Here is a 16,539-nt window from a genome sequence, read left to right as displayed (position 1 = left end):
TAGCATATCAAATTTTTTTAAGGGGACAGAGTTAAAAATTGGCCTCCCTTAGTACACCATCAAGATGAATCCACTCTTCCTCCATTTTATTGCATAAAAATGTAATGCAATACTATTATAGACCCCTGTGTGTATGAGTGCTTCCTCCATCTCTTGAGGGTAGAGACCCGGTCTAGTTCCCCTCCTTATCCTCAGCAGCTAGCCCTGGGCCTGACACCTAGGAGGCACTTGGTAAATGTCTTTTGAATAAATGAATGAACAGTGATGATCAGTAAATTAATGGAAAGCTTTTAACCAAGGGACGCCCATGGAGGCTCAGCATGACTGTGTTTACTATCTGTAGGGCTAGCGGAGGTAGAAGATAAAAAGCTGGAGATAATTGGGCAGCCTTTGGGAACTGGTGGTGCTATATAAGGAAGATCTCCTGGAAGGGAAGGAAGATAGTGAAAGACGGTTAAACAGGGAAAGAGGTTAAAGGGGAAGGGGAATAGAAAGGGTGAGTGCAAAAAGAAACACCATCTGTCAGACTGGGCTCTTTTCCTTTCCCTCTCCTCAGCTCACACAGACTTCCTTCGGGCCCCTTTTTTTCAAAATGTAATTTATTTTACTTAACAATCTAGGAAGTTCACAGCCATCAGCAGTTCTAGTGCAATTTCAGGTGTGATTGGGAATTCGGGAATCTCAGTGGAGCTGTCAGTGTAGCGAACCTTGTAAGTAAAATACATGCATACTTTTGATAGCACATACGAAGGTATCTCTCTAAAATTGACCTCATTGGTTTCGTTCTCAGCAAATTGACCAGGGCTGTTCAACATGGCTTTTATCATGCCTGATATTAATGCATGTTCTCTTTTTACAATAAATTCATGGCCATCAGATGATATCAATTTGACATACATGGCATCTCACGGCCTTCACAGCCACCATAGGTTTTCTCCTCTCCATTCATTTTGTTCTTATAAAATGCTACTTTGCTTCCCCAGGAACTTTAGTAGTTTCCTGGAGCTCTGTTTCTACCTCAGTCAGAGTCTCACTCATCAGCCCTGCAGCCACTGCAGCCTGGTCCCCATGCACCACCATAGCCCCTGTTTCAGGGCCATTGCCCCCCTTTGGGTCCCTGTTGTAGTCCTTCTCCACTTGCTCCAATTCTGATCAGAAGAGTTGCTATGCAGGATCAAGAATTGTAAGCAGGTGGAAAACAGCAACTGAATATAAAGTTTAGGAATTCACTAAGCCAAGAAGTTTGAAGATAGGTTGAAATACCAGGCTGTGGTATAATGTCTCACTCTTCAAGAGGTGGGCCTTTCAAGTGACTACTCGTATTTCCCCTATGAAATGTGATGTGCTCCATGGAAACAGCCCATGAACAGCCCAGTGTTCCATTTTTCCAAGGTCTGCCAGCATTGCTGCTGGGCTGACTTGGAGGGTTGGCTGGGTGAGGCTAAGGTTAAGCCAAGATCTTTTCAAAGTAATTGGCATTTGGAAGTAACTACTGTGCATTGCCAAAAGAAGAGATGATGATGACAAAGAGCTGTGACCTTAAAGGAATGTGACCCAGGCTTTGACTGATTCTTTTTTGTCAAAATAGCCAAAAGAATGTCTGATCAAGGGTCATGTTGAAAGGAAAATTTCAATTTGCCTCATTCTTTTTTTTAAACGTAAGTTTTTTTAAGACGCAGGGAATAAACATTGTTTGGAATACAGGTTTTCTTCTTGTTTAATTAGCAAAATATTTTTAGGATCTCTCAAATGCCCTCTGAAATCTGACAGTTAATATTTAAAGTATAATTTTGACTCACTTAAATGAAATAAGAAACTTGTCTGCTGAGCAAAATGAGAAATTTTGACCTCTTCACTTGGGTTCAGGGTGGTGCCATCTGTATCTCTGTACCCGAGTGCTCTGTGTATAGTGGGAGCTCAGTAAACATTTGGTGCCTGAGTGAAAAAGCTGAAATTCAATAGCATTACACAATCCTGATCTGCTGTTTCAGTTGGAAGCAGCTAGTTGGTTATATAGCTCATGGGCCGTCAGCATTTTGACTTCTTTTGCTGTAGAAGCAGACAGAGTAAGAAGCTAGGCATACCTTTATATCACCTATTTTCAAACCTCGTCATTAACAATAAATTTATTTTATTAGAAACGTGTGTGCTTGCAGAAAAAGCTTGCAATGTAACAAAACTAGCTTTCTAAAAATGAATGATTCTATCTTTTGTAATCAGTACTTCATGCAGTTGTAGTCACTGCAAATGGGCAAGCAGATAGCTCCAAGATTCTGTAAAGCCACTATGATTTGAACTATACTCATAATAATATAGCTCTGCATTTTTCCTCATTGCAGTTATATGACTTTAAAAATTATACAAAATAAAAATGCAGAAAGAAATGAAAACTCATAGTTGCCACTATTAGTATATTCCTAGAGTATTTTTGGCGTAAGAATGTGTGATAGTCATAATTCTAAGTTAGCCCTCCATGATCTCCACCCTCTAGTTATTCCTGTGATTATGTTGTTTCTTGGCAAAAAGAATTTTACAGAGATAATCAAGTTACTGATCAGTTGACCCTAAGATAAGGAGATTATCCGGGTAAGCCTAATCTAATCACATGAATTCTTTAAAAGCGGAGAGGTTTCTTTGGCTAGTTGAAGAAGCAGAAGTCAGAGATTCAAAGCATGAGAAGCACTCAAAATGCCATTGCTTGCTGGAAGATGGGAGGAGCCGTAAGTTAAGAAATGTGAGTGACCTCTAGGAGTGGAGAGTGACCCCTAGCCAATAGTCAGCAAGCCAGTGGAAATCTCAGTCCTACAAACAAAAGAACTGTATTCTGCCCAACAGCCTGACTCAACTTGGAAGCAAATCCTATACAGTATCTCCAGCTTGGCCAACATCTGGATTTCAGCCTTTGAGACCCTAAGCAGAGGACCCAGTTAAAATGTGCCAGACTCCTGACCCATGAAAAATGTAAGATAATAAATACATATTGTTTACAGCTGCTAAGCTTATGACAGTTATACAGCAATAGAGACTAATGCAGATTTTGATACTGAAAGTTGATACTGCTGTAATTAATACCTAAAAAGCGGAAATGCTTTTGGGATTAGGCAGTAGCTGGAGGCTAGAAGAATTTTGAGGAACATGATAGAGAAAGGCTAAATTGTCTCAAACAGACTGTTAGCAGAAATATGGATATTAAAGATACAACCGGTGAGAGCTCAGAAGGAGGTGAAGAGCATTATAGAGCAAACCTAAATTTCCTTGGAGAAAGCCTAAATCATCATGAACAGACTTTAATTAGAAATCTGGGCTTTTAGAATACTGTTGGGGAAGACTCAGAACGAAGTGAGAATCATGTTATTGGAACTGGAGGAAGGAGAATCCGTGCTATGTGGTGATAGAAAGCTTAGAAAAATTGTGTCCTGCAGTTATGTGGAAACAGAATTTGTAAATGACAAACTTAGATATATAGCTGAGGAGATCTGCAAGCAAAGTGTTAAAGGTGCTGGCTTATTTCTGTCTTACTACTTATACTAAAATGTGAGGAAAAAAAAATAACTGGAGGGAAAAACTGGTAAACATAAAGGGATTAGGACTGGAGAATTTTGAGACTGCTCAGCCTTTCCAGGTGGCAAGAAATGCTAAGAGTCAGAAATGGCTTCCAAAAGTATGGCACAGAGAAAAGAAAGACTGTGCAACTGTCCAGCTTTCACTGAAGCCTCAGGAAGACTAAAAGGTTAAAGTGTTCAGTCATAGAAAAGGCTCTTCTAAGATATTAAGGTTGTGACTCACTGATCCCATCAGTGAAACTAGAGGGCCTCTCAGAAGCTTAGGAGTGTTGTCCCTCAGTAATCTCAGTAGAAACCAAAAACAGAGCAGGGAACATCTCAAAAATGTTTGTGCTCATGGCTTTTGTCTAATGGAGTGAAACTGAAAAATTTAGGCAACGACCATTCAGTGAGTTGAATAGTTTCTTCCTGTAATTCATATCTTCCTTGGACCTATGAATGTGACCTTATTTGAAAATAGGGTCTTTGCACATGTAATCATGTTAAGGTGAGATCATACTGGATTAGAGTGGGCCTTAATCTAATTGGTGGTGTCCTTATAAGCAGAGGGAAATTTGGACACATCCATGCAGCATGCAGAGAGGAAAACATGTGAAGACAGGCAGAGATTAGAGTGATGCACCTACAAGTCAAGGATTGCTTGCAATTACTAAAAGCTAGAAAAGACAAGGAAGGACTCTCCTCTAGAGCCCTCAGAGAGAGCATGGCTCTGCTGATACCTCGATTTAAGTTTTGTAGCTTCCAAAACTATGAAAGAATAAATTTTACTTGTTACAGGCCATCTAGTTTGTGTAACTTGTTACAGGAGCCCTAGGAAACTAGTAAGGATTATAATGTTTTTGAGAACATTACATCAACAGAAATGCTACTAGAGTGGACTGAAAGAACTGAGGAAGTGCAAAATGAAAGAAAACTATTGGAACTCTCCCATATGCCAATTTTATTGTCAGGAAGCAAGCTAATAAAACCACTTAGCTGAAAACATGTTCCTTTCTTGATAATGGAAGGATGACTCAGAGGGCAGAATCAAGAACCCAGAAGGCTGAACCAAGAACCCAGGGTGCAGATTTGAAAACCATAGCAGGTTATTCCAAGGCCTGGAATAATAAACCTAATTAAAGAACCCCAGCTGGAGTTTGTGTGGCTGTATTTCAAAGTTGCTTTGGATTTGTGTCTCCTTTTTGCCTTCCATCTCTCTCCCTTTTTTAGTGATTAATATATTTTATTAAAAAATTTATTTTTAGAGCTTATAAATGGGTAAATTTCAAAATAGTGTCAATGCAGACTATTTAACAATATTTTAGTGTTTCTTTTTACTCAACAGTCACCTTTATGTTTTGCTTTCCATCAACAAATGCATTGGATTAAAGCAACAGTAATCTTACCTCCAAGTTCAATGCCTGAGTTTCTTGACCACTTTATTTCCATTCAGAGTTTAGTAATTACTTAACTTCACATTTTTCTGTCACCAATGATAATCAAATGGTCTACCTAACTAGCCAAAATCATAAAACTATTATAAGCCAAGTCAATGGAATTTATAACGTTTATATGAAACAACTATACTGACACACATGTGCATTGGGGACTATTCGAAATATGTCAAAAATAACAAGCTTTAAAGAGTGAGGTCTTCAGGCAAAGAGGGAAAAGGGTCTTCATCATAAAAAATTATTAGGAAGATTTAGATAAGAAATCAGCCTACAATTTTAACTAAATAAAGGAGGAAAGGGGAGTACATAATCACAGTTTATGACAGTTGAAGAAAAGTCAGTTGCCATTCTATCACAAACTGGCTCACTCTCTCAAGAGCTTAGAATCAGGCTCTTCAGGCATTTATGAAAACAACAGAATATTATAATGCTACTTAATCTGACAGCAAATAATAGAAGAAAAATTGGTGGCACCACACCTTCTCAACACCTTTGAAAACAGGAACTAAAATGAATAATTAAGAAACAGTATTCAGAGATCACTACAAGCTGGGCACAGTGGCTCACACCTGTAGTCCCAGCACTTTGGCAGGCCAAGCTGGGTGGATTGCTTGAGTGTAGGAGTTCAAGACCAGGTTGGGCAATACACATGGTAAAACCTTGTGTATTGGTCTGTTCTCACACTTCTATAAAGATACTACCTGAGACTGGGTAATTTATAAACAAAGGAGGTTTAATTGACTCACAGTTCTGCATGGCTGGAGAGGCCTCAGGAAACTTACAATCAAAGCAGAAGGGAAAAGAGGCACCTTCTTCACAAGGTAGCAGGAGACAGAAGTGTGTGTAAAGGGGGAAGAGCCCCTTATAAAACCATCATATCTTGTGAGAACTCACTATCACAAGAACAGCATGGGGGAATCTGCTCCCATGATCCACTCACGTCCCACCAGGCCTCTCCCTCAACACCTGAGGATTACAATTCAAGATGAGATTTGAGTGGGGACACAAAGCCTAACCACATCACCCTGTCTCTACAAAAAATATAAAGAATTACTGGGTACAGTGGCTTATGCCTGTAATCCCAGTACTTTGGGAGGCCGAGGCAGGCGGATCACTTGAGGTCAGGAGTTTGTGACCAGCCTGGCCAACATGGTGAAACCTTGTCTCTACCAAAAATACAAAAAAAATTGGCCAGGTGTGGTGGCGCATGCCTGTAACCTCAGCTACTTGGGAGGCTGAGGCAGAAGAATTACTTGAAACTGGAAGGCAGAGGTTGCAGTGAGCCAAGATCGTGCCACTGCACTCCAGCCTGGGCAAAAGAGCGAAACTCCATCTCAAAAAAAAAAAAAAAAGAATGACTGGGCTTGGTGGCGTACACACGCCTGTAGTCTCAGCTACTTAGAGAGCTGAGGTGGGAGGATAACCTAAGCCCAAGAGGTCAAGGCTGCAGTGAGCCATGATAGCACCACTGCATTCCAGCTGGGGTGACTGAGTGACACTGTGTCTCAAAAATAAACAAGTAAAATAAAACTAAAACAACGAGCACTGTATTATCTGATGCAATTTATAAAATAAGCAAAATTCAGCAATCTTCAATGGAAAAGGTCATAGTATTTGAAAATTAAGAATGTTTTGATGCTGATTTTTATCAAAATGGTACTTTAAGCCATTAATTGGAACAAATTCCAAACTCACAGTTACTTGCATCACCTCACTTTAGAATCAAATCATGAGTCCATTTCAGCTAATAATTTATTTTGATTTTTAGCTTCATGGTCCACTTCAATGGAAAGAGATTTTGCAGCAGTGACTTTGCTTCTCAGACTTTCAGTGAGTCTCTCATTTTCTTCCTCACAGGCACTATACTCACTGTTAGCATAGCCATAGTTCCCCTAGTTGGGAACCCCTGGGTACTCCTACACCCAGACCTGCCCGCCTCATCCTGCCAGAGAAGAGAAGGAAAAGGCAGGCATGGGGGGAGAAGTGGTGAGTGGATAGGAAATAGATAGGGGTGACCCAGACCACATCTTCAGTATCAGGGCCCAGTGGAATACCAATTTCTTCCTAAAAGTGCCATGACATCAATGAAATATAAACATTATGCCTTTTTTGAATTGCAATGTGTATAACTATTATCCTATGTTTGCCCCACTATTGTATGTTTGGAGTATTGGAGGATCATAACATGTCTCTTCAGTTTTACAGGTCCACAGATAGAGAGGAATTGTGCCTGGGAACCGTTATTATGGGTTACCATAGAGCCCCATCCTCTCCTGATTTCTACATGATTTACATGATGGGATTAGGGGCATATGAGCTATTGAGATTTAGATGAGAATTTTTGATTTTGAGTTGATACTCTAATGGGAATTTGGGGAATTTATGGACATGAAGAATCAGGGGACTACAGGGTAGATTGTGGTAGACAGTATTCTAAATAGCCCCTTAATCTCTGCCCTCTATTGTCGCCCCCTTATTATGTTAAAAATGATTTTACAGATGCTATTAAGGTGACTAATCAGTTGACCTTAAAATAAGATGTCAACCACGTGGGCCTGTCCTAATTACATAGAGCCTTTAAAACAAGAGAATTTTCTCTGGCTTACTGGGGAAGCAGAAGTCAGAGATTCAAAGCATGAGAGAAATTCAATGTGTCACTGATGGCTTGAAGAAGGAGGAACCTACAAATTGATGAATTTGAGTGACCTCTAGGAGCTGAGACTGATTCCTGGGCAACAGTTGCTAGCAGAGAATGGAGACTTTAGTCCTATAACCACAAGAACTGAATTCTGCCAACAACCTGAATGAGCTCAGGAGAATATTCCTCCCCAGAGTCTCCTAATGAGAACATGGCTCAGCTGACATCTTGATTTTATTCAACCTTTGAGATCCTGAACAGAGGGCCCAGCTAAAATATGCTGGATACCTGACCCATGGAAACTATAGATAAGAATCTGTATTATTTACTGTTGTAAGTTTGTGGTAATTTGTTATGCAACAATAGAAAACTAGTGTGTGTGTCTATGTAACACTATGTGTATAATTCTATGCATTTGTATTCTTTAAATAGAAGAGATGACATTTTTACAAAACCATATAAATCGGTCTAGCCAGAGGTTTATAGAACAATCTTGTTGTAAGTCAGTAATAAAATGAAATTTATAGTACAGATAGAATTCCAGTTTTTAAAAAGCCCTTAATAAAGAGGGATAGCTCTAGGTTCAAGCTTCTTATTGCTTTATCCTTCTGGGAGAATCTGTGAGAAGGATACCTCATTAGTATATACTGTCAAAGGGCTGATATCTCAATAAAACAATCAGTTCAACAAGTAATCATTTAGCACCTTGTAAGTGCCGCTGGACACTAAGTTTAGCACTGGGGTTTGGGTGATTTTTTTTGTCATCCAGGACTATGAGAAATAAATTTATGTTGTTTATGAGCTGGTATAAGCTTATAAGAGCAAAGGATATTGTAAGAGCAAAGGATACATTCTTAGCATTGGATGCTCATATACCTCATCTAAGGGAGATGAGGTGAGTGTGGCTTCTTGACTTTCTCCTGTTCTTTACAGAACACTGCCCCAGCTGGTGGAGATGGCATTTTGCCTGTCCAGGCTGAGGTCCTTTCAGGTTGCAGGTTGCAGGAAGCCATAAGCAGGAGCTTACCAAGTCTCTAATACCTCAAATTATGTCACTCCCAACCTCCCGTATAATTACTTTATAAGGCTGCAAAAACTGTCTTTAGTTAAGCTCCATTTCCTTTGTCTAACTAGTGTAGATTCCAGGTACAATTTCTTACTATGCCAGTGGTGCCACCCTTACCACATTGGTCTAGGTTTTAGAATAATGACTAAGCATTTCATATGAGTAGTTACATTAGAATGATGAGGAATGTAAAATTGTTCAAGATGTAGCAACGCTTAACATGAAGGCTTGGCTAAGGTCCTCAAAACCTAGTTCATAGAGTAGTCCTGGGACTTAAATGATGTAAGGCATTAATTAAATGATATAAGTGCTTAATTCAATGCCTGGCATAAACGAACAACTCAATAAATGTTAGTTGCTATTGTTGTTAATTGCTATGACTTACTTGTTAGTGCCCTTATGGTAACAACTATTATTGCAAAAGAATTACAGAAAAGAAGGGCTGATATTGGGAGAAAGAAGAGAGGATCTGGAAGTCCTGAAGAGGCTGAAGAAATAATAGACTGGGAGTAACTGAATGAGAATGTTGGAAGAAAGGTTGCAGTTAGTGAATGGAGTGTTTGAATTTAATATCTAGGAGACAGAATAATTCTAAGTAATGATAGAAGTATAGCAAACTGGGATGGGCGTGGAGTACGTGTGATGTGAAATGGGAGATAGGAGAGGAAGGTCATTAGCACTAAGGCAGACAAAGGAGTCTGGAGAATCAGGTAGGGTATCCATGTGGCTTCGGAACACTCTCAAGATGACAGCACAACTTAGATTACAGGAGGCAATGGAAAACGCTAACGTCTTTAATAAAAGAAGGAAATACCTGAATCTTTGTTGGTAGGATTTCCAAGACTGAGAGTGTCTCTGGATCCTGTCGTTTTAGCAGAACTACTCTGTGCACTATTTATACCCTTGTTGGAGTTCTCTCTACCTTCTAACTTCAGGAAGTAACTTTATTGTGCCGGTTACCAGAAAGCTGATGGGGCAGTGTATTCAGGCCCAAGCTGGCTGTTTGGAATACATCTAATGTACCCATTCTTCCAGCCCAGGAAAACTGCCCTTAAGAGCTACTTGATCCAACATCACGAAATCTGTTCTCATTCTAATTTAGAATGCAGGAACTTGTGTGGTGACTCATACGTTTGAAAAGCTCAAATTAAGTAGTGGTGATCTCAACCGTGATTCACTGATGAGAACTGGAAAGTGATTCATCTCCTTTATGTGCTTGTCCTTGGGAGTCTCCAGGCTTAAAGGTCTTCCAGAAACACACTGCACTCAAGGAAAGACACTGGGCCCTCCTGTGGCGGTATTTCAGCAATTACACAGAGGCATTCACTACATTTTTTTACAAGGTCATTTCCTTTAGTTCATTTTATTCCCATCTACAATCCACAAGACGCTCTTGTGCTGTAATGATTCACAGCTGATAAATGAAAAGTCAATGATACTTTTAGGTCAAAGGTGGGTGTACATTTAGTAAACCATTGGTGCAGATTCACAATTATCTAATATGTAGGGATAACAGTATTTTCCTTAGTATCTACTTGTTATCAAGGAGTAACTTTTTTCTTACCACAATAACAGGGTTTGAATGTATTTTATATGATATTGTCAGAGGCGTTTAAACCAGAGCAACTCCATCTTGCATAGAGGCTGGGTAAAATAAGACTGAGACCTACTGGGCTGCATTCCCAGGAAGTTAAGGCATTCTTAGTCACAGGATGAGATAGCAGGTTGGCACAAGATATAGGTCACAAAGACCTTGCTGATAAAACATCATGTGGTTAAGAAGCCTGCCAAAACCCACCAAAACCAAGATGGTGATGAAAGTGACCTCTGCTCTCCTCACTGCTCGTTATATGCCAATTATAACGCATTAGCATGCTAACAGTTACTCCCACCAGCGCAGTGACAGTTTACGAATGCCATGACAATGTCAAGAAGTTACCCTATATGGCTTCAAAAGGGGAGAATCCCTCAGTTCCCGGGAATGGCCCACCCCTTTCCTGGAAAACTCATGAACAATCAACCTCTTGTTTAGCATATAATCAAGAAATAACTATAAGTATCCTTAGTCCAGCAGCCCAAGCTGCTGCTCTGCCTATAGGGTAGCCATTCTTTATTGCTTTACTTTCTTAAAACTTGCTTTCACTTTCCTCTATGAGCTCACCCCAAATTCTTTCTTGTGCAAGATCCAAGAACCCTGTCTTAGGGTCTGGATCAGGACCCCTTTCTGGTAACAATATTAGGAGGGAATACTAATTAAAAAACTAGTTTAAAGTTAAGATAACTTATACTAAAACGAACCAAAGATTCTTGTATATTGGTAATAGCACTGTGTGGAATTACAAATTGATACCCAAACAATCTACCTGACAAAGTAAGATCATATAATTTAACCAGATTAAGTATTTTTGCATCTACTATGCTGAGCATCCAGAACTAGGTAGGCACTATTGCTATGAATTTTCCTAGTATTTGTTTAAAAAACATTCACTATAGACCTGCTAAACAATCAATTACAATCCCATCTGACATAGTTGTGACCCTGTCCTCAGTTTGTAATGCTTCTAGCTAACATTTATGTGAACCCGTTTTGTGATAGGAACTGATCTAAGTACTAAACATGAATTAATTCATTTTATCTTTACGACAACCCTAGGAAGTAAACAGTTACTACCCTTATTCCTGTTTTTATATACAAAGAAACTGAAGCATATGTTACCGGGGGATCCTTGTTCTTAGAGCTTCCAAGATGGCGGCAAGCCTCTTGTTCTCTGACGTGGGGTTCTTGGCCTCACGGGGTTCTTGGCCTCACGGATTTCAAGGAATGGAATCTTGGGCCATGCGGTGAGTGTTATACCCCTATTCAGCTCGATTAGGACGAACCCGGGGCACTTAGCCAGCGCAGGAACAATGGCGAGCCTCTAGCCCGATTGGGAGTGGCAGTGGGTGCTGCCTCACCAGATCGGACGTGCAGCAGACACCCTGCCGGATCTGGAGGGGTGAAGTCTGCCACGGGTCTGTGACAGCGGCAAACAGCAGTGGTGGACAGCGAGCAAAAGCTCAGCTCTAGCGGTAAGAAACATGGACCAGAAGAATGCAGTTGCAAGATTTAATAGAGTGAAAACAGGGCTCCCATAATGTGGGAGGGGACCCAAAGGGGGTTGCCGCTCCCTGCTCCAATGCCTGCGTTTATATCCCGATCATTGTCCCTCCCCCTGTGCTCTCAGGCTATATATGATTTGACTATTTCTTTACCTCCTGCTTTAGCCTAATTTGTATTTTAGTGAGCCCTCTTTACTACCTGATTGGTTGGGTATGAGCTGAGTTACAAGCCCCATTTAAAAGTGGGTGTGGTCACCTTCCATAGCTAGGTTTAGAAATTGTTAGTCGGCCTAGGAATCCAACTAGTCCTGTCTCTCACATAGAGACTTTTTTCTAGTACATAAAAATGAAATTAATTTATTTCCATAATCATGAGGTACATACAATGTTGTGATATGTACTTCTTTATTTTTTAAATTTTATTTTTATTTCAATAGTTTTTTGGGTACAGGTGGTTTTTGATTACATGGATAAGTTCTTTAGCGGTGATTTCTGAGATTTTAGTGCACCCGTCACCTGAGCTATGTACACTCCACCCAATGTGGAGAACTAGGTAGGCACTATTGCTATGAATTTTCCTAGTATTTGTTTAAAAAACATTCACTATAGACCTGGTAAACAATCAATTACAATCCCATCTGATATAGTTGTGACCCTGTCCTCAGTTTGTAATGCTTCTAGCTACCATTTACAGTGAACCCGTTTTGTGATAGGAACTGATCTAAGTACTAAACATGAATTAATTCATTTTATCTTTAAGACAACCCTAGGAAGTAAACAGTTACTATCCTTATTCCTGTTTTTATATACAAAGAAACTGATCTTATTGCTATCAGCATTTTGGGCAAAGCCATTCAACAAGTCTCTAGGAAGTTCCAAACTTTCCCACATTTTCCTGTCTTCCTCTGAGCTCTCCAAACTGTTCTAACATCTGCCTGTTACCCAGTTCCAAAGTCACTTCCACATTTTTCGATATCTTTTCAGCAGCACCCCACTCTACTGGTACTAATTTACTGTATTAATCCATTTTCATGCTGCTGATAAAGACATGCCCGAGACTGGGAAGAAAAAGAGGTTTAATTGGACTTACAGTTCCACATGGCTGAGGAGGCCTCAGAATCATGGTGAGAGGAGAAAGACACTTCTTACATGGTGGTAGCAAGAGAAAATGAGAAGGATCCAAAAGCAGAAACCTCCAATAAAACTATCAGAACTCATGAGACTTATTCACTACCACGAGAACAGTATGGGGGAAACCGGCCCCATGATTCAAATTACCTCCCACCGGGTCCCTCCCACAACAGGTGGGAGTTATGAGAGTACAATATAAGATGAAATTTGGATGGGGACACAGAGCCAAACCATATCACTGCATAAGTGACTCAGGTTACTTCTGGATGATGAGGACTTTCTGAAGCTGCCGCCCTTACAGGCCATGACTTTCTCTAGCATTGTCCAGATTGCAAGTGTCTTTCCTGATGCAATATGGGGCTATCCCTTACCCCAATTCTTATTTCACGGAGAAAATAAAAGCAATTTTTTTTTTTTTTTTGAGACAGAGTCTCACTCTGTCACCAGGCTAAAGTGCAGTGGCACGATCTCGGCTCACTGCAACCTCTGCCCTCTGGGGTTCAAGAAATTCTCCTGCCTCAGCCTCCTGAGTAGCTGGGACTACAGGCGCACGACCACACCCAGCTAATTTTTGTATTTTTAGTAGAGACAGGGTTTCACCATGTTGGCCAGGATGGTCTCGATCTCTTGACCTTGTAATCCACCAGCCTCGGCCTCCCAAAGTGCTGGAATTACAGGTGTGATCCGCTGCGCCCGGCCGAAAAGCAATTTTTAATTTTCTTGTTTGTTGTTGATTTCTCTACCAAAATATAAACTTCTTAAGAGCGTCTTTGATAATCTTTATTCCTGGCAGGAGTTCCCAATCTTTGGTCTCTGAAGCACTGATGATATTCTCTGTCAGCTGTGCTGATTCCTAGCTGTGACACCAATTAATCTCTTTCTTTTTTTTTCTTTAAGGATGTCACTAAACTCATATGTGGTAACTAATAATAATGCAGTAATATTTTACCTACTCGTAATTCTGCAATCAGGTTATTTCAGCTCAACAAATATTTTCTGAGGACATGATTTGTGATAGGCATTGTGCTGGAGCCTGGATATAATGGTGGATAAAGTAGTCATATTTAGGACCCCGATGGAATTTATATTCTGGCAGGGAAGACATATATTAAATAACTAATTGTAAATATGCCAAGTGTTTCAGCTAAATCAGCTATGGGAGCATGTACTAGGGTGTTTACCTTGGTCTAGGAGTCAGGGATATTCTAGCTGAAGAAGTGATACTTCAGCTATAACTTGAGGTTTGAATAGGAATTAGCTAGGTGGAGGGAAAGGTGTAGGTGTGGGGATGAGCTTTCCAGATAGATGGAAATAGAGCTGGACAGGCCTGTAGGCACAAAAGTGAACATATGTTTGACAAACTGAGAGTAGTTCAATGTAACTGTATCAGAGGGTGCAAGGGGAAATGTGGGACAGTAAGACTGGAAGGTCAAAAAGTGGCAAGATTGTGAACCATGCAATGAATTTGAGACATTATCCTGTGGATGGATAGAAATAACTAGAGAGTTTTAAGCAGAAAGATGACAATCAGATTTCTTTTGTGAAATATTATTCTATAATCATCTCTTTAGAAACTCAATAGTTAAAAACCAGCAATAAATAGCAAATGCTTCTAAGCAGTCTAAATTTATTGTATCTATGATAAAGCCACATCCTCAAATTTATGCATTTATTTTACTCATAAAAGAATTCCCATGTGTGTAATTTAGTTTACATTTTGTTTACTCACTTTCAAAAGCTTTGTTATCTCCTTTTCATAGGTTTTTTTTGGGGGTTGTCATTTCCCTTTCACTTTTTTTGTTTTTGTTTATTTTTTGTTTTTATTTTGTCGGTGGTAAAAGATAAATATACTTAACAAATGAATGTATTTTAACTGAACCTTGAAAGATCATAGAAAAGGCAAAGCATAAAGAGAAAGCTGACTGGTCAGTATTAGCTACTTAAGAAGACATTTAGTGTACTTTAGAAATATTTTCATAAAATATTAAAAAATCTTTAAAGGTTTGTTATTATAACAATAACAACCAATTACATCTGCAAGAATTTGGGACAAACCTAGTCCCACAATATGGGAGCTTTTCCTTTATCTGTCATCAAGGAAGAGTGAAGACTGTTTCACAGTTTTCCTATTTCAAAGGCTAGTCCCTTTATTACACTAATATCGGTAATTTAATATTTTCCCCCCAAAAAAACTTAAAATTAGTTGTATACCTGCTTATTTTGATAATCAGATTTTTTGATGCTTAACCAAAGGACATGAAGGGTAATAAGGCAGATACAAGTTTGGTAGCTATTTAAATAACACTTTTACCCAAACTTTAAATATCTCTGACAGTTGTGCTTTCCTAATTCTGTTGTTTGGTTTTACAAGTTTATTGCAGCAGAGACTATCTATCTGCCCTGTGTCTTTTCTAATTTGTTTCCTTTTAGTATGTAGACTGTGGAAAACAGGAGTACCAAACTTTGATACAAAGTTTGTGTAAAAAAAAAAGTCAGGATTTCAGTGCATGGACTTTGAAGGCAGATTGCCTTGATTTGACTTTTAGCTCCTTTTTTATATCAGCTGTGTGAATGAGGCACTTTACTCCCTCAGACACGATTTTTTCCTATTTCAAGTTACTATGTCTGGATTTTAACCCTGGATCTACCTTTGAGTAACTATTTGGCCTTGGGAAACTTTTTAAACCTGGCTTCCTATATTAAGGATGATTATAATAAATAAACATAAATAGAACTACTACCACTATTACTTCTACCACTGCTAGTCCTACTAGTTGTTACTAGTCATGGTAGTGGTGATAGTAATATTACCACCACCACCACGAGTAACAAAAACAACGGCATCTGTCTTTTTTCTACTCAACAGTTATTACAATAGAAAATATGTTAATATATAACCTAAATCAGAAAGCACTGTGCAATTATGAGAAGTTATTATTACATCTTTAAATTTTCTACTAAATTCTTTTTTTTTTTTTTTTTTTGAGATGGAGTCTCGCTCTGTCTCCTGGGCTGGAGTGCAGTGGCGCGATCTCGGCTCACTGCAAGCTCCGCCTCCTAGGTTCACGCCATTCTCCTGCCTCAGCCTCCCAAGTAGCTGGGGCTACAGGTGCCCGCCAGCACGCCTGGCTAATTTTTTTGTATTTTTAGTAGAGACGGGGTTTCACCGTGTTAGGGAGGATGGTATTGAACTCCTGACCTTGTGATCCGCCCGCCTCGGCCTCCCAAAGTGCTGCAATTACAGGCGTGAGCCACCGCGCCTGGCCCCCTAAATTCTTAACAGTTAAAATTTTCACAGATTTATTGAATATTTGGAGAATTAAGAAAAACATTCGTATAGTACACCATTCATATCATTCTAAAAATATATTCACATAGTTCATCTCATTTTATTCTGTTTAAAAATCAGTGCTATTGATAGGAAAGATACTATTATCTATTTTGGAGACTGTCATATATGCAGAAAGTGGCAGCTCTCTAAAAAGGTATAAAAAGTCTTCTATCTGGTAGGACATTTCCTCTCTGGTTCTGCACTGTATATCCCTAAGGGCAAAAAAAGTGTTCGAACTGTTTTCATGAATTTGCATCATTAAAGATAACTACCTAGTT

General features: G+C 39.5%; 1 pseudogene; it reads right to left on the bottom strand.

The window, feature by feature from the left end:
- Positions 1–608: 608 nt before the first annotated feature.
- On the bottom strand, positions 609–993 carry LOC129040575 (elongin-C-like; annotated as a pseudogene).
- Between the last annotated feature and the right edge of the window lie 15,546 nt (positions 994–16,539).

The sequence above is a fragment of the Pongo pygmaeus genome, chromosome 1 (genome assembly GCF_028885625.2).
Source record: "Pongo pygmaeus isolate AG05252 chromosome 1, NHGRI_mPonPyg2-v2.0_pri, whole genome shotgun sequence".
Classification (NCBI taxonomy): Eukaryota; Metazoa; Chordata; class Mammalia; order Primates; family Hominidae; genus Pongo; species Pongo pygmaeus.
The sequence above is the reverse complement of the archived record's forward strand: the minus strand, read 5'-3'. Positions and strand labels throughout refer to the sequence as shown.